General features: G+C 39.2%; 1 protein-coding gene across 5 annotated transcripts in view; it reads right to left on the bottom strand.

Annotated features, from left to right (window-relative positions):
• Positions 1-22,396, bottom strand: part of CDYL (chromodomain Y like) — a 242,352-nt gene that overhangs the window by 109,854 nt on the left and 110,102 nt on the right. The window lies entirely within an intron of this gene.

The raw sequence follows: 22,396 nt of genomic DNA, 5'->3' as shown, positions 1-22,396 counted from the left end.
TTGAGACAGAGTCTCGCTCTGTCGCCCAGGCTGGAGTGCAGTGGCGCGATCTTGGCTCACTGCAAGCTCCGCTGCCCGCCTCGGCCTCCCAAAGTGCTGGGATTACAAGTGTGAGCCACTGCACCCGGCCAACAAAACTACAATTAAGAACGCTCACAGAGCCCATGTCACTAGCCTGCCACCACGAGAGCAGGTGCTGGTATCCACAGCTGAGAGACCTGAAGATGGTTCACATCGCAGGACTCTGTGCAGACACTCTCCAGTACCAGCCCAGAGCCCCGTATCTCTGCAGGGTGACTAGATCCGGAAGAGAAAAAACAATCACTGCAGTTTGGCTCTCAGAAAGCCACATCCCTAGGGGAAGAGGGAGAGTATCACATCAAGGGAGCACCCCATGGGACAAAAGAATCTGAATAGCAGCCTTTGGGCCCCAGATCTTCCCTCTGACATAGTATACCCAAATGAAAGAACCAGAAAAACAATTCTCGGTCATACGACAAAACAAGGTTCTTTAACAACACCAAAAGATCACACCACCTCAAGAGCAATGGATTCAAAACAAGAAGAAATCTCTGAATTGCCACAAGAAGAATTCAGAAGGTCATTAAGCTAATCAAGGAGGCACCAGAGAATGGTAAAGTCCAACTTAATAAAACCATAAAAATGATACGAGATAGGAAGGAGAAAATCTTCAGTGAAATAAATAGCATAAATAAAAAATACTCATGACTTATAGAAATGAAAAACACACTTAAAGAAATGCAAAATACACTCAAAAGTCTAAGCAACAGAATCAAACAAGTAGAATAAAGAACTTCAGAACTTAAAGACAAGGCTTTCAAATTAACCCAATCCAAAAAAGACAAAATAAGAAAGAAAAAGAAAAAGCCTCTGAGAAGTTTGGGATTATGTTAAATGGCCAATCCTAAGAATAATTGGTGTTACTGAGGAAGAAGAGAAATCTAAAAGTTTCAAAAACATATTGAGGAATAATTGAGGAAAACTTCCCTGGCCTTGCCAGATAGAGATCTAGACATCCAAATACGAGAAGCTCAAAGAACACCTGGGAAATTTATTGCAAAAAGATCATCACTTACGCACACTGTCATCAGGTTATCTAAAGTTAAGATGAAGGAAAAGAATCTTCAGAGCTGTGAGGCAAAAGCACCAGGTAACCTATAAAGGAAAACCTAACAGATTAACAGCAGATTTCTCAGCAGAAACCCTACAAGCTAGAAGGGACTGGGGGTTGCGGAGAAGGGGGGTGGCGGCTATCCTTAGCCTCCTTAAACAAAACAATTATAAGCCAAGAATTTTATATCCAGCAAAACTAAACTTCATAAATGATGAAAAGATACCATCTTAAGAGAAACAAATACTGAGAGAATCTGCCAATATCAAGCCAGCACTACAATAACTGCTAAAAGGAGATATAAATCTTGAAATAAATCCTTGAAATACACCAAAATAGAACCTCCTTAAAGCATAAATCTCACAGGAACTATATAGCAATAACATAATGGAAAAAAAACCCACAAGGTTTTTCATATTCATTCCCATGTTGTGTATTCATAGCACAATGAACAGAGTAATACCTAACATCTCAATACTAACTGAAATGGCTCCACTGGAAAGATAACAGAATGGCAGAACAGATAAGAATTCACCTAGTATCTGCTGTGAAGAGGCTCACCTAACACGTAAGTACTCACATAAACTTAAGGGAAAGGGGTGAAACAGATATTCCATGCAAGAGGACACAAAAAGCAAGCAGGAGTAGCTATTCTTATATCAGAAAAAACAAACTTCAAAGCAACAGTAGTTAAAGAAGACAAAGGGGGCATTATATAATGATAAAAGGACTAGTCCAACAGAAAAATATCACAATCCTAAATATATATGCACCTGACACCACAGCTCTTCAATATATAAAACAATTACTACTAGACCTAAGAAATAAGATAGACAGCAACACAATAATAATATATAGTGGGGGACTTTAATACTCTGCTGACAGCACTAGACAGGTCATCAAGACAGAAAGTCAACAAAGAAACAATGGACTTAAACTATAACTTATAACAAAAGGACTTAACAGATATTTATAGAACATTTTATCCAACAACTGCAGAATATACATTCTATTAATCAGCACAGGGAACATTCTCCAAGATAGGCCATATGATAGGCCACAAAATAAGTTTCAGTAAATTTAAGAAAATCTAAACTATGTCAGGTACTCTTTCGGACCACAGTGGAATAAAATTGGAAATCAACTCCAAAAAGGAACCCTCGAAACCAGGCAAAAACATAAAAATTAAATAACCTGCTCCTGAATGATCACTCAGTCAACAATGAAATCAAGACGGAAATTTTAAAATTCTTTAAACTGAACGATAATAGTGACACAACCTAGCAAAACTTCTGGGATACAGCAAAGGCAGTGCTAAGCGGAAAGTTCATATGCTTAAACGCCTACATTGGAAAGTCTTAAAGAGAACAAATAGACAATCTAAGGTCACATCTCAAGGAACTATAAAAACAAGAACAAACAAAACCCAAACCCAGTAGAAGAAATAACAAAGATCAGAGCAGAACTAAATGAAATTCAAACAAAAAATAAATACTAAAGATAAACGAAACAAAAAGCTGGTTCTTTGAAAAGATAAATAAAATAAGTGAGATTAACCAAGACAAGGAGAAGAACCAATAAGCTCAACTAGAATTGACACAGGAGATACCACAACTGATACCACAGAAATACAAAAGATTATTCAAGCCAACTATGAACACCTTTATGCACATAAACTAAAAAACCTAGAGGAGATGGACACATTCCTGGAAATATACAACCCACCTAGACTAAACCAGGAAGAAATAGAAACTCTGAACTGACCAATAACAAACACTGACACTGAAATGGTAATTTAAAAACTGTCAACAAAAAAAAGTCCAGGACCAGATGGATTCATAGCTGAATTTTATCAGACATTCAAGGAAAAATTGGTACCAATCCTGCTGGCACTATTCCACAAGACAGAGAAAGAGGGAATCCTTCCTAAATCATTCTATGAAGCGAGTGTCCCTCTAATATCAAAACCAGGAAAGGACATAACAACAACAACAAAAAAAAAAACAACAAAAAACAACAAAACAAAAAATCGCTGATGAATACAGATGCAAAAATCCTTCACAAAATACTAGCAAACTGAACCCAACAACACATCAAAAAGATAACCCACCATGATCAAGTGGATTTCATACCAGGATGCAGGGATGGTTTAAAATACGCAAGTCAATGTTAAGTCACCACACAAACACAATTAAAAATTTAAAAATCACATGATCATCTCAATAGAGCAGAAAAAGCATTTGACAAAATCCAGCATCCCTTTACAATTAAAATCCTCAGCAAAATCAGCATAGAAGGGACATAACTTAATATAATAAAAGCCATCTATGACATACCCAAAGCCAACATAATACTGAATGGGGAAAAGTTGAAAGCATTCCCCTGAGAACTGGAACAAGACAAGGATGCCCACTCTCACCATTTCTGTTCAACATACTGGAAGTCCTAGCCAGAGGAATCAAACAAAAGAAAGAAATAAAGGCCATCCAAATCAGTAGAGAGGAAGTCAAACTGTCACCATTTGCTGATGACATGATCATATACCAAGAAACCCCTAAAGATTCTTCCAAAAAGCTCCTAGAACTGATAAATTCAGCAAAGTTCCAGGATACAAAGTTAATGTACACAAATCAGTAGCTCTGCTATATACCAACAATAACCAAGCTGAGAATCAAATCAAGAACTCAACCCCTTTAAAAATAGTTGCCAAAAAAAAATGCTTAGGAATGTATCTAAGGAGGTGAAAGACCTCTGCAAGAAAAACTACAAAACACTGCTGAGAGAAATCATAGATGACGCAATCAAATGGAAACACATCCCATGCCCATGGAGAGGTACAATCAATATTGTGAAAATGACCATACTGTCGAAAGCAATCTACAAATTCAATGCAATTCCCATCAAAACACCACCATCATTCTTCACAGAACTAGAAAAAAAAAATCCTAAAATTCATATGGAACCAAAAAACTGCCCACACGGCCAAAGCAAGACTAAGCAAAAGGAACAAATCTGGAGGCATCACATTACCCAACTTCAAACTATACTATCAGGCCATAGTCACCAAAACAGCATGGTACTGGTATAAAAATAGGCACATAGACCAATGGAACAGAATAAAGAACCCAGAAATAAAGTCAAACACTTACAGCCAAGTGATCTTTGACAAAGCAAACAAAAACATAAAATGGGGAAAGGACATCTTATTTAACAAATGGTGCTGGGATAACTGGCAAGCCACATGTAGGAGAATGAAACTGGATCCTCATCTCTCATCTTAAACAAAAATCAACTCAAGATGGATCAAACACTTAAATCTAAGACCGAAACCATAAAAATTCTAGAAGATAACATCAGAAAAACCCTTTGAGACATTGGCTTAGGCAAAGACTTCACGACCAAGAACCCAAAAGCAAATGCAACAAAAACAAAGATAAATAGATGGGACTTAATTCAACTAAAAAGCTTCTGCACAGCAAAATAAACAATCAGCAGAGTAAAAAGACAACACACAGAGTGCGGGAAAATCTTCGCAATCTATAAATCTGACAAATAACTAATATCCAGAATCTACAAATGACTCAGACAAATCAGCAAGAAAAAAACAATCACATCAAAAAGTGGGACTAAGGACATGAATAGACAATTCTCAAAAGAAGATATACAAACGACCAACAAACATGAAAAAATGCTCAACATCACTAATGATTAGGGAAATACAAATCAAAACCACAATGCAATACCACCTCACTCCTGCAAGACGGTCATAATCAAAAAATCAAAAAATAATAGATGTTGGTGTGGATGTGGTAAAAAAGGAAACACACTGCGGCAGGAATGTGAAGTGGTACAGCCGCTATGGAAAATAGTGTGAGGATTCCTTAAAGAACTAAAAGTAAGGCTGGGAGCGGTGGCTCACGCCTGTAATCCCAAGGCCAAGGCAGGTGGATCATGAGGTCAGGAGTTCAAGACCAGCCTGGCCAACATGGTGAAACCCCATCTCTACTAAAAATACAAAATTTAGCCAGGCGTGGTAACACTCGCCTGTAATCCCAGAAACTCACGAGGCTGAGGCAGGAGAATCGCTTGAACCCGGGAGGTGGAGGTTGCATTGAGCTGAGATGCCACGACTGCACTCCAGCCTGGGCGACAGAGGGAGACTCTGTCTCAAAAAAAAGAACTAAAACTACCATTTGATCCAGCAGTCCCACTACTGGGTATCTTCCCAGAGGAAAAGAAGTCATTATATGAAAAAGACACTTGCACACACGTTTATATTTGCAATTGCAAAAACATAGAACCAGCCAAATACTTATCAGTCAACAAGTGGATAAAGAAACTGTGGTGTATATACATACCATAGAATACTCTCAGCCATAAAAAGAAATGAAATAATGGCGTTAGCAGCAACCTGGATGGAACTGGAGATCATTATTCTAAATGAAGTAACTCAGGAATGGAAAACCAAACATCGTAAGTTCTCACTCATAAGCGGGAGCTAAGCTATGAAGATGCAAAGGCATAATGATACAATGGACTTTGAGCTTGGGGGAAAGGGTGGGAGGGGGGTGAGGGATAAAAGACAACACACTCGGTACAGCGTACACTGCTTGGGTGATGGGTGCACCAAAATCTCAGAAATCACCACTAAGGAACTTACTCACGTAACCAACCACCACCTGTTCCCAAAAAACCTATTAAAATAAAAAAAATAAAAAGACATAGCAAAAAAATTTTAGAGTCACAAGGCATTACAATAGATACATGATAAAAATGTATCAAGAATATTCACAGCCTGGTGTGATAGCTCACAAGTGTAATCTCAGCACTTTTGAAGGATGAGGAAAGTGGATCGCTTGAGTCCAGGAGTTCGAGATGAGCCTGGGCAACATGGCAAAACTCCATCTCTATTAAAAAAAAAAAAATTAGCTGGGTTTGTTGGTGCATGCCTGTAGTCCTAGATACTGGAGAGGCTGAGGTATTGGGATCACCTGAGCCTGGGAGGCAGAGGCTGCAGTGAGCCACGTGCATGCCACTGCACTCCAGCCTGGGAGACACAGCAAGACTGTGTCTTAAGCCAAGGGGGAAAAAAAAAGAGGCTGGACACGGTGGCTCATGCACCTGTAAGCCCAGCACTTTGGGAGGCCGAGGTGGGTGGATTGCGAGGTCAGGAGTTCAAGAGCAGCCTGACCAACATGGCGAAACCTCGTCTCTACTAAAAATACAAAACTTAGCCAGGCATGGTAACACTCGCCTGTAATCCCAGAAACTCACGAGGCTGAAGCAGGAGAATCGCTTGAACCCGGGAGGCGGAGGTTGTAGTGAGCCAAGATCGTGCCACTGCACTGCAGCCTGGGCAACAGAGCAAGACTGTCTCCAAAAAAAAACGACGACAACAAAAAAAAGAGTATTTACTAATTTTTGTAATGTACAGGTGATCCATTTATTTTAACGCACTGACGTTTACTTCAGAATTTTTTGAAAATTTTTTTGAATAAAACTATTTTATGTCTATCAATACAACAAATGCATTGGCCAAAAAAAATTCCAGATTATATAACAATTTTCAGTCCTCCTTTTGCTTTCATGTGCCTCCATTTGAATGATAAATTATATTGTCACTCAAGTTATAACACTGAGGAATGTACACAGAGGCAAATTAGTAAAATAAAACAAATTGCCAGTTCATATCCCTGAACATGTAACACCCACTGACGCAGGTCTGTGCCTCTAACAATGATGGACCTTCTTACCTAGATCCTCATTTATTCAGCAAGGGAGTGTCTTCTATGTATAAGGCACTGTACAAGATACTGGGGATATACAGGTGAATAAGGTGAACACCACTGCTGCCTTCATTCTCATGAGAGAGACTTCCAGCCAGCAGAGGTGGGAGCAGACACACATACCCACACCCACACCCATCACTCCATTCCAGGGCACTCACATAATTCCATTTTGTTCCATCAAACTTCTGTATCCCCAACTCTATATCCAGGGACAAGGTCTGCAAGTGATAGGACCATCTCCATCAAGGTGCCAGAATCAGAAACATACTCACTCCCCTTCCTCACATTCAGTCCCAGCATTTTCTCTTTCAGCCACACTAGAGACCAGCACACCGAGGCTGGAAACAGCCCCCAAGTTCAATATAAACAGTTCTTTTCTGCCTCCTTTCCTTTGCACATTTTTCCTTGTTGCATGGTGGTGAGCATAGAAATAAGGCTTATTTTCTCTATTGCTAACAGATTTAAAAATTATTCTAATGAGCAATCTTTTAAAGGACTTTAGAAGGACAAAGTACTTACTGCAAAAACAGGAGACGGGAGAGGCTGGTGAGAGCCATGCTCTCGAATGGACACACAATGGCAAGTGGTATCACTGGAAGGAAAGCCAAAGTCTCAATTCCCAGAACCCGTAAGGGAAAGGAAAAAAATAAAAAGTAAACTGAAGCAAACAGAAAACGTATCACACTGGTTTAAAATCCCAACTCCTCTAGGGGGTTGGAATTCTGAAAGCACATGTATAAAATAAATAATTAAAACTCACTTTTTGGTTCTATGCAACTTTTTTTCTACTTTATGTAGTTTTGGGTAGCATTTGTGGCTGACTTATAAACCTAAGCCTTATGAATAACACTGATTTCAAAGTTTCCAGATCAAGCACCAATTTAAAAATAACAAAAAGCTTCAGAACACAAACTATTCCTGAGTTGTGGAGTGCCTGCCAGTAAATGTGGCTGTGACCATATATACAATGGGGTAGCCTGATCTAGAATATAGCAGGGAGCTGGGGAAGGAAAACTATCAATGCCAGCCAAGATCTGTACTTATGGCAGAAGATGGTTTCCCAAAGCATGACGTACATCCTCCTAGTGGTCCACAAGATGACTTCTAGATGGTATAAGGATGAATATTTAGACTTATTAACACTGTTTATTATTATTATTATTATTAACACTGCTTATTATATAATTAGAAGAACCATAAGCCAGCGCCAATTGTTTAAATGGGTAGTGTGGTGATAAGCCCTTTTATACAGACTCACAGTTGTAGGGATGGTGCTTACACACACCTTGAACAGTGAAAATTGTCAGTGACTTTCCACCACAACCATTCAGACGTACAGGCAGGGGCAGACTTGGTAGAGAAGGAAGCTCTGACTTCTCATACAGAAACATTTCCAAAAAACAGCAACTATTGTTACCACCAACATTATAGGACTCTGGAAATAAGTCAAAGATTGACAGCAGACAAGAGAACATTGAATCAAGAAGCTAGCAACTTCAAAATTACAGGAAAGGTTTGTGGTATTTTTACTTGTACTTGCTGTACCCTCTCCCTGGCCTGGCAGCCTGCACTCCCAGTGGGAAAGTCCCTGGTTCCTGGTACCTAAGGAGCACAGCCAACCTTATTCACAAATTATTGTGTAGGTATGTTCTAACCTGACTGAAGGCTATCTAGAAGACCATGGCATGACATCTGAACTTGGGCCCTTAAGCCAGAAAAGTGGGGAGATTGTTCACAAACTAACACCCACAAACACCTGGGCTAAATGATCACGTTGAGATATACAAACAAGTCCATAGCCCCCCCCAAAAAAGCTGTAGCAGAGTTTCCTTGTAAGATCAGGACATTCTAAAGCATGTGGGTGTAAGGGGAAAGACAGAAAGCCATGCACATGCCCGGGGCAAGATGAACGCTCAGAAAGACCTGAGAAGTTTCTCGGTTTTCACCTCAGGCTGATCATCTGGCTCAATGCAAACCTGGAGTCACAGAGTTAAATGCAAAAACTAGGAGAAGTGCTCTGTTTTGTTTTCTTTAGCTCCAGGCTTCCAAAGAAATCTCTGTCAAAACACAGTGGAACACAATCTGAGGAACAGAGGCTTCAGTGACCACATACAATAAGAAATACAGTCTCTACAGAAATAGTGTGGAAATGTCACTAAACAGACAACTCTAGCCTTCAACAACAACAACAAAAAAATCCCAGGAAAACAAAGAAGAAAATCTGATTTCCAGAATTACATTAAAATATCAAATGTGCAGTTTTCAACAATAACAACAACAAAAACCCCACAAAGCATATAAAGAAACAGGGAAGTACAATTCATTCAAAATAATAAAATAATTGACAGAAAGCAGCCAGAAGGAAACCCAGGCAGACTGTCTTAAACAAACTCAAAAAGCAAAAGAAAGATATGAAGAACTGAAGGAAATCAGAAGAACAATTTATAAACAAAATAAAGAAACAAATTTTATAAAGGAACCAAGCAAACATTCTGGAGCTGAAATGTACATAATTGAAATAAAAAATTCACTAGAGTGGTTCAAAAACAGTTTTTAACAAACTGAAGAAAATGAATCAACGAACTTGAAGATAGCACAATTAAAATTATTGAATCTGAAAAGTAGAAAGTAAAGAAAATAACGAAAAATGAATAGAGCTTAGTAGGCTAGTAGGACACCATCATGCATACCAACAAATAAGTTATGGAAGACTTGGGAGAAAAGAAAGGGACAAAGTGATTATCTAAATAAATAATGGACAAAGCTTCCTAAAGCTGAAGAAAGACATGATTTACTTATCCAAAGCCAATGAATTCCAAGCAGAATAAACTCAAAAAGATCCACACTGAGACACATCATCATCAAACTATTGGAAGCAAAAGACAAAAAGAAAATCCTAAAAGCAGCAGAAGGTGACTTGACAAGCACAAGGTATCCTTAATAAGATTAATAGCTGATTTCTCAAAAGAAACCACAGAAGGTAGAAATCAATGGAATGACATATTTAAAATGCTGAAGCCAGGCATGGTGGTGTGCACCTGGAGTCCCAGCTACTTGAGAGGCTGAGGCAGGAGATCACTTGAGCCCAGGAGTTTGAGGCTTACAGTGAGCTATGATCATGCCACTGCACTACAGCCTGGGCAACAGAGCAAGACCCAATCTCTTAAAAAAAAAAAAAAAAAGGCTGAAAGTTAAAAAAAAAACCTGTTAAACAAAAGTCCTATATCCAGCAAACTAACTGTCAAAACTGAGGGGGAAAGTAAGACATTCTTAGATAAATAAAAGCTGAGGAAGTTCATTACCACTAGACTTTCCCTGAAAGAAATGCTTCAAGTGAAAGCATGCTAAACAGTAACTCAAAGCTGAAAAAGAAATAAAGCTCTCTGGTAAGGGTAAATACATGAGCAAATATAAAAGCTAGTAGTACTGTATTTAGGGATTGTGAATGTACTTCTTCTTTCACACATGACTTAAAAGAAAAACACAGGCTGGGTGTGATGGCTCACGCCTGTAATTCCAACACTTTGGGAGGCTGAGGTGGGCGGATCACTTAAGGTCAGGAGTTTGAGACCAGCCTAGTCAACATGGCGAAACCCCGTCTCTACTAAAAACACAAAAATTAGCTAGGCGTGGTGGCACACGCCTGTAATCCCAGCTACTCGGGAGGCTGAGGCAGGAGATCACTTGAGCCTGGAAAGCAGAGGTTTCAGTTAGCTGAGATCATGCCACTGCACTCCAGCCTGGGTGACAGAGTGAGATTGTCTCAAAAAAGAAAAAAAAAAGGACAAACGCATGAAAAACAATTATCAATCCATGTTATTGAGCACACAATGCATAAAATATGTACTTTGTAAGAACATAAAGGGAGCAGATGGAGCTGTACAGACAGACATTTGTATGCTATTGAAGCTGATATTGATTTACACAACATTATCAATTGTGGATGTTAAACATAATTCCCATGATAACCACAAAGAAAATATCTAAAAGCTATATATTCAAAAGGAAATGAGAAGGGAATCCAAACAATCCATTATTAAAAAGGAAAAAAGATCAACTAATCACATAAGGTAGTAATTAAGGCAATGAGGAACAAAAGTATAAGGCAGAAAACAAATAGCAACATGGAAGAAGTGCTTGTCAGTAGTAACTTGAAATGTAAATTAAACTTTTCTGACAGAAGGCAGAGACTGGCAGAATGGATATAAAAACATTATATAACTATATGTTATCTACAAGAAACTCAAGATTCAAAAACAAAAAGGTTGAAAGGGAAAAGATTAAAAAATATATTAAATGTAAATAGGCAAGAGAAAGCTGGAGGTGGCTACACTAATATCAGACAAAATAGACTTTAAGTCAAAAACTGTAACAAGACACAAAGGATGGTGACATAAAGGCCAGTTCAACAAGAAAATATAACAATTATAAACATATAAGCACCAAACAACAGGGCTCCAAAATACATGAAGCAAATATTGACAAAGCTGAAGGGAAAAAGATAGCTTTACAATAAGAGTTGGAGAATTCAATACACTACACTTTCAGTATAGGACAGAATATCTAGAAGATCAAAACGGAGGATTTGCACAACACTATAAACCAACCATACCTAACACTTCACCAAACAGCAGAATATACCTTCTTAAGTGCCTATGAATCATTTTCCAGAACAGACCAAATGTGAGACCTCATAACAAGTCTCACATTTTAAGAAATTGAAATCTTACAGTTATCTTGTGGAATGAAGCTAGAAATTAACACCAAAAGAAAAATGGGAAAATTCACAAATATGTGGTAATTAAAACAACACCCTCCTTCAACAACCATGGGTCAAAAAAGAAATCACAAGGGAAGGTAGAAGACACTTAGGGACACATGAAAACAAAATCACAACACAGAAAAAGCATGCAATGTAGTGAAGGCAGTGCTCAGAGGAAAGCTTATAGATGTAAAGGCTACATTAAAAAAGAAAAAAAGATCTCGTATCAGCAGCCTAACTTTACACCTTAAGGAGCTAGAAAAAGAAGAGCAAAGTAAACCCGAAGGTACCAGAAGGATGAAAATAATAAAGATTATGGTGAAGATAAATAGAGAATAGAAGAAAAGAAAAATCAATGAAATTAAGAGTTGGTTATTTGAAAAACTCAAAAAAAATTGAGAAACCATTAGCTGGACAGAGAAAAAAAGAAAAGACACAAATAACTAAAATTAGAAATAAAGGTGAGGACCATAGAATCAGTGGATACTAAACCACCTGCTCATAAGGTAAATACACACACACATATCTCACATAGATTATAATCCTACAAACAACTGAACCTAGTCGATTCGATTTTACAGAATGGAGAAAATGAAACTCAAAAATGTTAAGTGACTTGCCTGAGACCGACCGTCCCACTAACAGGTGCCAGAGTTGAGATTTAAACCACTTCAAGTGGCTCTGAGGCCAAAGGTCTTGGTACTACACTGCATTACCCCCTATCACTTCCACCCTCTGGTGGTCTCAGCTGAACAAGGCAGTGTGTTGTTATGGGCAATCTCAGCTAGGAAGGTGTGTCAGGTGACTCTCTCTCTTTTTTTTTTTTTTTTTTGCCATTCTAGATGTATGTATAAATGACCATGAAACCACTGCATTATTAATTTTCAGGTTACAAATAAATTTTAGCAAATAGGCAAATATGGAATCCATGAATAATGAGGATTGGCTGTTCAAGCAAACCAAATCTAACATCTAAAAGGATTATAACCAATGGGATTTATCCCAGGAATGCAAGGGTGGTTTAATATGAGAAAATCAATCAATGTAATATATTGCATTAGAAAAATTAAAGAAAGGAAAACCACAGGATCATCTCAATCAATGCAGAAAAGGCACTGATAAAGTCTAACTCATGATTAAAACATTCAACACACTGGGAATAGAACAGAATTTCCTCAACATAAGGACATTTATGAAAAACTCACAGCTAATACACTCAATTGTGACAGACTGAAGCTTTCAGAAACAAGATAAAGATGACTGCTTTCACCACTGCTGTTCAACATGGTACTGGAAGTTATAGCCAGAGTAATTAGACAAAAAACAAACGCATCCAAATTGAAAAGAAGTAAAACTATCACTATTCATTCACAATTCTATATATAGGACACGATCCTATAAATAGAAAATCCCAGAGAATCCACAGGAATGCTAATAGAGCTAATAAATTCAGCAAAGTTGCAGGATAACACACAAAAATCAGAGTGTTTCTATATACTAGCAATGCATACTAACCAAAAGTGATCTATAGGTTCATGCAATCCCTATCAAAATTCCAACAGCTGGAGGGGCATGGTGGTTCACACCTGAAATCCCAGCACTTTGGGAGGCTGAGGCTGGTGGATCACCTGAGGTCAGGAGTTTGAGAACAGCCTGACCAACATGGTAAAACCCCGTCTCTACTAAAAATACAAAAATTAGCTGGGTGTGGGTGTGGGTGCGGTGGCGGGCACCTGTAATCCCAGCTACTCAGGAGGCTGAGGCACAAAAATTGCTTGAACCCAGGAGGTGGAGGTTGCAGTGAGCCGAGATTATGCCACTGCACTGCAGCCTGGGCAACAGAGTGAGACTCTTTCAAAGAAAAAAAAAAATCCAACACCCTTTTTTGCAGAAACGGAAAAGCTTGTACTCAAATTCATATGGACTTGCAAAAGGTCCCAGAAAGTCAAAACAATCTTGAAAAAGAAACAGTTGGATATGTCACCCAAAGGATGAACAGCAAAAGAAAAAAAAATAGGTAAACTGAACTTCAACCAATTAAAAACCTGTGTGTTTCAAAGGACATTATCAAGCTAGTGAAAAGACAACATAAAAATATTTGCAAATCATATCTGGTAAGGGCTTAATAACCAGAATATATAAAGAACTCAACAAAACTCAGCAACGACAAATAACCCAATGAAAAATGGGCAAAGGACTAGACAAAGGAGATATACAAATAGCTAATAAGCATATCAAGTGATGCTCATCGTACTCATTAGGAAAATGCAAATCAAAATCACAATGAAACACTACTTTAAATCTATGAGGATGACCATAATTTTAAAAATGGAAAATAAGTGCTGACAAGTGCTGCTGGTGGAAATATAAAATGGTGCGGCCACTGTGTAAAATAGTTTGACAGCTCCTCAAAAAGTTAAACATCGAATTACCATATGACCCAACAATGATCCACCATGCAACCCGCAGGACCCACTCCTAGACATATACGCCAAATACCTGAAAACAGGGACTCAATTATATACTCGAATATCAAGGTACATTGCAGCATTCACAGTAGCCAAAATATGGAAACAACGCCTATGTCCACTAAGATGAATGGATATATAAAATGTGGTATATCTATGTAAGAGTATTATTCAGTCATAAACAGGAGTAAGGTGCTGATACATGCTGGAACACCGATGAACCTTGAAAACATTATGCTAAGTGAAGGAAGCCAGACACAAAAGGACAAATACTACAAGATCTCCCTTATATCAAATACCTAGAATAGGCAAAGTCACTAAGGCAGAAAGTAGAATAGAGATTTCCAGGGACTGGGGGAAGCGAATGGGGAGTTTTTACATAATGGTTACAGGGTTTCTGTTTGGGGAAATTAAAAAGTTTCGGAGAGACAAATAAAATACAAATACAAATATAACACTGTGATTAATGTCATGGAATTATACATTTAAAATGGTTATAATGGCAAATGTTAGGTTACATATATTTTGGAACTGTATACTTAAAATGGTTATAATGGCAAATGTTAGGTTACATGTATTTTATTACAAGGGAAAAGGACTACAGATAGTATGGAAAGCATGCATGAATGCCAATCACGATTTCTGAACGTTGACTTTCCATGTGTATCTATGCACTCTTACCAGTGACAGACCAAAAGTCACCCCTAGAAGCCAGCAATATTTTAGTAGGTATGTTATGGTTAAGTACACAAAATTTGGAAATGGAATTGGGACTGTTCTCTGAATATTTGTTCTTTGTGTTGAACCCATCATGGATAAGATTGATTAGGTAATTAACAAGAGTCTTAAAGGTAAATGTCAACAGAAATATACTAAATTACTAAGTGTTTTTGCTAAAATGCTAAAATAAACTTATCTACTCCCTGTTTATATACGGAAGCAAACTCAAAATGTTAAAATTTGTTAAGAAAAGCTGCCGAATCCTACACTTTTCCCCTCTGCTTTCTATAGAGATAGGTGGTGTCGACTTCTTACAACAATGCACAGCCATGTCCACGTCAGAGCATAGAAGGAATTGGGCAGGCTTCAGGAATCAGTGTATTCTGCTAAGGTATTTGTTCATTTAAAGCACCTGAATTTATCCTTACAAGGTGGTATTGGACATGCAAGAAGAGAGAAATTCCCTTGTGAGCACAGAAGTAGAGCTGTGGGGTCACATCTGAATAACAAAATACAGGACGTTTTTGTTGTTGTCTACATGACTGAGACAAATATTAATCTGAAAATATTTTGCACATTATGAAGAGAACTGAAAACACATGAAATAGGGTTTCATTTTCCATACCAGATGGCAGCAATGTGTGGCAAAGGGCCCTCTTATCCCACTGTCTGGATACTACCCACATACTTTGACACATTCAGATAGATTCCAGAGAATGGCTTCTGGTGGCTCCTGGAGACCCAAGCCACTTTCATTGCCAGTATTAGAAATTCTTGGTATTCAACCAAAATAAAGAAAATGGTAAAATAGCTTTTATACTTTACAAGTGTACACATGTGAATTGACTCTCAGGCTGGTTATTCCAAAACTATTAACAGATGAATGGTACCACTGATTTCCGCCCCCAGATAAACTTTGTAGCTTTGTTAATGCTTTTTATATTTCTATTTAAGCTGAATGATACTCCATTTATGGCAAAACAATATTTACGTTTAAAAGAAAAGGTTGTTAAGAAGCTGATTTGGCCAGGCACAGTGGCTCACATCTATAATCCCAACACTTTGGGAGACTGAGGTGGGTGAATCACCTGAGCCCAGGAGTTCAAGACCAGCCTCGGTGACATAGTGAGATGCCCCCCGCCAACCCCATCTCTACAGAAAGAAAAAAAAAATAAAGAAGGAAAAGAAAAATTTGCCAGGCATTGTGGTGTGCACCTGTAGTCCTAGCTACTCAGGAAGCTGAGTTGGGAGGATCATTTGAACCCAGGAGGTCAAGGTTGTAGTGAGCCGTTTACACCACTGCACTCCAGCCTGGGTGGCAGAGAAAAACCCTATCTCAAAAAAATAAATAAATAAAAAGCTGATTTACTTAAATAAAAAAGTAACCATTTGGCTGGTACATACATTATTGCAACAACCACCAAGAACAACTAAAATTTGGAAAATTATTATACGGCTACAATTACCTCAAATGGAAATGTAGGTGCATATTTTAATCTATGTACTCTGAAAGGAGCATGCTTTAAATTTGGTAAGCCACAAATATTAGGAACACAAGGAAACCCAAGGATCGCTTTTTTTTTTTTTTTTCCTGAGACAGAGTCTTGCTCTATAGCCCAGGCTGGAGTACAGTGGTGTGATCTCAGTTCACTGCAACCTCCGCTTCCCAGGTCATTCAAGTGATTCTCATGCCTCAGCCTCCTGAATAGCTGGGATTACAGGTGCATGCCACCATGCCCAACCAATTTTTGTATTATTAGTAGAGACAGGGTTTCACCATGTTGGCCAGGATGGCCTCAAACTCCTGAGCTCAAGCGATCCGCCCGCTTCGGCCTCTCAAAGTGCTGGGATTACAGGCATGAGCCACCACGCCGGGCCACAAGGAATGGTTTTATATAAAGAATCCCCATATGACCGACTGGGTGTGGGGTGGCTGAGGCAGGAGAATCACTTGAACCCGGGAGGTAGAGGTTGCAGTAAGCAAAGGTCACACCACCGCACTCCAGCCTGGGTGACAGAGTGAGACTCCAACTCAAAAAAAAAAAAAAAAAAAATATATATATATATATATATATATATATATGACCATGATAATCACCTCTCCTCTGATTTACATTTTGTTTCGCTTTTTTCTTGAGAGAGCTGTTCTCTTAAGATTTACATTTTGTATACCTCAACTTTCACTTGGATCATAAAGGCACTAGAACCACAAAGATGAAAAGGCAAGAAAGAAATGAATAATGATAAAGGTAAAATAAGATTCTACATGACATCATTAATAAGATGAATACAATCAAAAGCCAGGTTAGAAAATTTAAAGACGGCTCCCACTGCTATTAATACTGAAACCTATTCTGTGCCAAGAACTGAGTGAGACGTAAGACAATTCTGGTCGTGGATGTCACATTCTGGATGTGAGGCAAGGCCTGTGGATGTTTTACAGATTTCGAGATGTCTCATGATTGCCGTGTTTCTGCACACTGCATGCTGCCGCTCTGCCTTAGTGTCCACTATATTTCTATTTTCACAGGCGTTTTGCAGGACTGTTTCCATACCTGCAATTAAGGTATCTCAGTCATCTTGTGGGCATCACTTCCAATCACTTCCCAGTGCACTCATGAGGGAACTGGTTTAATTTGGTCCTGTTTTCCTTCATATAGCTCCTCAAAGTTTTCCTGTCTATGCAGCCTCTTCTTAAATACAATCTGGTGGGGGAGAGCGTAACAGCCACTAGTGAGAGGGCTGTGGTGAAGAATCAAAGTCCCTGGATTCCCTCACTGGGATGCCTCCCGGAGGTCCAAGAGCCAAACCTCAGGACCCCAAAGGCCTGATGCTGCCAGAGAGAGAGAGAGAGAGAGGAAAATAGCAGAATCCCACCCTCAGAGGAACCCATCTCTTTACCGTGCTACCGGCTGGGTTCAGAACGTTGAACCTGATGTGTAAAACTTTGCTGTGAGGAGGGAGAAAAGCCCAGCTTTACAGCCAAACATCAGGGAAACTGTCTTTAACATCTGTTGTCTCACCACAGAAAATCAAGTATTTTTTACAATCACTTTCAAGTCACAGAGGTGTATTCAGAGCCCTGAAACAACAGGGAAATGCTACAACTGCTGAAACACCACACTTTATGGCTACCTGTTGGGTGCATTTATGCACTTTTAGAGAAAATCTAGATCTCTGTGCTGGCATCTGTGGCTCTAAGAGCTCTCTGTGTATCTGTGTGGCCATAGGATGAATCACCACAGAGAACACAGAGGGAGATGGATTAGGAATCAGCCTGCATTCTCCACCACGGCCTAGGATGGCCCGTCTCCTCATTTCTCTGCCTACTCAGCCTCCCTTAATGACTCTTGTCCTGCTGAAGTCACCAACAGACCTTCCACTCCACCACCAGTATCTGGTACACTCCCATAACACAGGGTTTCTCGACTTCAGCACTACTGGCATTTGGGGCCGGATAATTCTTGGTTGTGGGGCCATCCTATGCATTGCAGGATGTTCAGCAGAATCCCCGGTCTCTATCCACAAGATACCAGGGGCACAGTCCCTCACCTCGACCTGGCCGTGACCATCACAAAATGTCTCCAGACGTTGCCAAATGTCCCTTGGGGGTGAATTTGATCTACCTCCCCCTCTGAAAACCACTGTCATAAACACCTGATATCAGATTTTGAGATCAGAGAAGAAATAAGCAGAGATCAAGGAAGATAGCATCACTAGTGACCTCTCTGACCTGAAGTTCTTAACTACAAAATTGCAGATACCTGAGCCTCAGGATGTTGTCATGATGATACCTTTAAAGCAGTGAGCTGGACCCCAAAAACAGCAAGTTCCCAATACATGAAGGTTGTCAACAGACTGGAAAGAAAAAGGGCAGAAGCCACTACTATCTGGTAGACACGACAAATTTTTAAGTCTGGACAAACCCCTCAGCCACTTGTCCAATGAGGGAGTGGGAACGTCTTAACAAAGGAAGCTTGAGAACCAATGACTGACAAACTAAGTAGTAATTCTTTACTGCTACGAATTGAGTATGAATAAAGTATTCCCAAATCTCAACACACAAGTGAGATTTTAATGATTTATAATAAAGCATTAAAACCAATGCACATAAATAACATCGCTATTCACGAAAAATGAAAAACTGTTGAAGGGCTACACACATACACACACACACACACACACACACACACAGAGAGAGAGACAGAAAGAGAGAGAGAGAGAGAGAGAGAGAAAACGAACCTAAAAAGAGAAAGAGCCAGGGAGCATTTCCATTACCGAGGTATAAAAACAGTTGGATTTATGGACAATACTCAGACTCCCAGTGCTCATCTCTGTGGGCTATCAGGGAAGCACTCCCAATTCACAGGGACCCATAGAGAGGATAGTAGTGACACCGCACCTGCATTAACTTTCACAACAGACCTGTGGTCTTAAAGGCAGGAAGGGATCAATCCCTGGAAAAAGAAAAAGTAACTGAATAAATAAGCCCTCGTGCCTCTCTCCTCAGTCACCTGGTAATACAGTAACACTCAAGTTAACATGAGTTTTACATCCACAGTTTTCATGCTAAGCAATTGTGGTCAGAGTCAGCTTTCACACCTTACCCATTTAGTGTCTTTACTACGGAATACAACTGTGCCTCCCTCCTGAAGAAGGAAAATTAATCTGGTGATACAAATGCCCAGGCAAAGCAGGATAAGCCTAATATGAGTAGGAAAACAAGGCACCCACAAGAGAAATGTCCCTTTGCTCATGGAAGACAATTAAATCGTCGCCCAAAAGTCAATAAACTCTGTGCATCTAATGAATGTATCTCCAACCTCAGACTCACACTGAAGAAAATTATAACACCCCCAAGGTCCAAACAATCAACTAAGGGCAAAGACTGCCAACTAATTCAGCTGTCCACTGTACATACCTCACACAGCGTTAACACAGGGAGGGATCAAATATGCCTTCAAAAGGCTGAGAAAATCTCCCTTTCGTAGAAACAATCTTGCTTAGAAAGGTTTAACAATATCAATACCATTTACGTTGCCCACACTCCTCTTCTTGGTGTTTTCCCTTTTATTTATTTTATTGTATTTTATTTTTTGAGACAGGGGCTCACTGTATCACCCAGGCTAGAATGCAGTGGCACAATCTCCACTCACTGCAGCCTCGACCTCCAGGCTCAAGTGATCCTCCCATCTCAGCCTCCCAAGTAGCTAGGACTACAGGTGTGTGCCACCACACCCAGCTGATTTTTGTATTTTTTTGTAGAGATGTGGTTTTGCCATGTTGCCAAGCCTGGTCTTGAACCCTGGGCTCAGGCAATCTGCCCGCCTCAGCCTCCCAAATTTCTGGGATTACAGGGGTGAGCCACTGTACCTGGCCTCTTTTCCATATTAAATGTAAATAGCTACTATCTTATTTAAGCATTTAAAGGCTGACAAAATATAACTTTATTTGTAGCCATAAAACAAGTACCAAAGCCTAAACGTTTTTAATACGAAAAAGATGTTATTTCAAAGTTTCTTTAGAGGATGTTTTGTCTCAAGCAATGAGACTACAGACAAATTCATCTAATTCTGATGCAGCAACCAGCCCAAAACAAACCCTAGAACACGCAGAAGTTTAAACTTTGGTAGTCATGATGAGTCATAAATAATACGAAAATGTTGGCTAATTGATTATGAGATTTAGGCCCTCAAGACACAACACTGGGCAAAATAAAGTCCAGATATGTAAATTATAGATTTAAAAGTTTAAAATGATAAAAATACTAACTTTAACAAAAATTTCCAAATCACTTAGCTTCTAGTGAGCTAAGAAATGCAAATCAAAAGATAACACTTTTCTATCAAATGAGCTAAGTTTTGAATTTACTGTCTAGTGGTGGCTGCTAAGGGAATGCTCAGATGGTCACTCAGGTACTGCTGGTGGGAGTGAGTAGCTGGCTCTGACAAAAGCCATGGCTTCTGATCCAGGAATTTCACTGTTTTTTTTTTTTTTTTTTTTAATTCTCTCTTAAAAAGGAAAGGGTGATTGAAGAGTCGGTCACAGTATTACTTATAACTGCGTACCTGTAATGAAAGGCCTGAGGGAAGGAGCACACAGTTCAATGCATGAGTATTAGATAGGGTCTGGCTGAAGTTAGCTGGCTCCCAGGCCTCTTTAGGAGGCTCCATACGTCTCAGGTGACATACTCTTTCACATGCACCACAACTGCAAAAGAAGATATCACCAAAAAAATACAATGCCTGTAGTGAATAACTAGATTTCGAAACAATACAACAGGCAAGACACAATATATTTATTAGTCGTATTTCTAAAAGCATTTTGATGATATCAGGAAATGCTCATGACTTATAAAAAGCAGGACACAAACACCGTTAACTGTGTTCAATGTGGGTGTATGAGAATTGGGAGTGTCCCTTGAGGGGCAAGGCTGGAACCTCAGTCCACCTCAAATCTATACTAGACACAATTTTATACTGTCTCAGCTAAAACACATAGGTGTCAGCTTATTATCATTTCCCCACTACAGTCATGCAATCAGACCAATTTTTTTGCTCACTATGAAATCAAAATACAGGCCGGGCACAGTGGCTCACGCCTGTAATCCCAGCACTTTGGGAGGCTAAGATGGACAGATCACTTGAGCTCAGGAGTTGAAAACAAGCCTGGGCAACATGGCAAAACCCTGTCTCTACTAAAAATACAAAAGTTAGCCGGGCATAGTGGTAGTCCCAGCAACTCAGGAGGCTGAGGTGGAAGGACTGCTTGAGCCTGGGAGGCGGAGGTTGCAGTGAGCCGAGACTGTGCTACTGCGCACTCTAGCCTTGGTGACAGAGTGAGACTCCATTAAAAAAAAAAAGAAAGAAAGAAAAATAAATCAAAGTATAATTGCTTCTTCTGAAACAATATCTGCAAAGTACTTAAAACAATACCCAGCAGATGGGAAATAAAAATAAATCTTCGTAGTAGTAGTTTCTTGGGGCTATTTGTATTTTTGGCTTCGTAAAATGCAACCCCTTCACTACTTACAAAATCCAAAATAAAACTCTTAAAGTCAACCTACATACACAAAAATAATCAAGAGAATTTTGACCAAAAAAAAACAAAAACAAAAAACAGGGACGAGAGAGATTTGCATGCTTGATGCTCAGTGCGCCCTCTACAGCTGGGGTAACGACAGCTCTGTCACTGCTGCTGAATATGAAGCTGAACAGAAACTTCAGAAATATATACAAATTTAGTGTATGCCAACTGGTAGCATGTTTAAAACATGAAATTCAATAAACTATTGGGGCAACTGGTTATTTCATGTGGAAAAATTTTAAAGCTCAATCTCTATGTTCCCAAACATAAACAATAATATCCTCCAACAGGATAACATGAAAAAAAAACCTATAAAAAGACTCAAAGAAAATATAGGAGGGTGTTTATAATGTTGATAAAGAAAAGGACTTTTTAACCAAGACACACAAGCCAGCTGCCATAAAGAAAGAGTTGACGATAAAAACATTCTGTAAAGCAA

This window comes from Hylobates moloch, unplaced genomic scaffold, assembly GCF_009828535.3.
Source record: "Hylobates moloch isolate HMO894 unplaced genomic scaffold, HMol_V3 SCAFFOLD_20, whole genome shotgun sequence".
Taxonomy (NCBI): domain Eukaryota; kingdom Metazoa; phylum Chordata; class Mammalia; order Primates; family Hylobatidae; genus Hylobates; species Hylobates moloch.
This window is presented reverse-complemented; position numbering and strand designations above follow the sequence as displayed.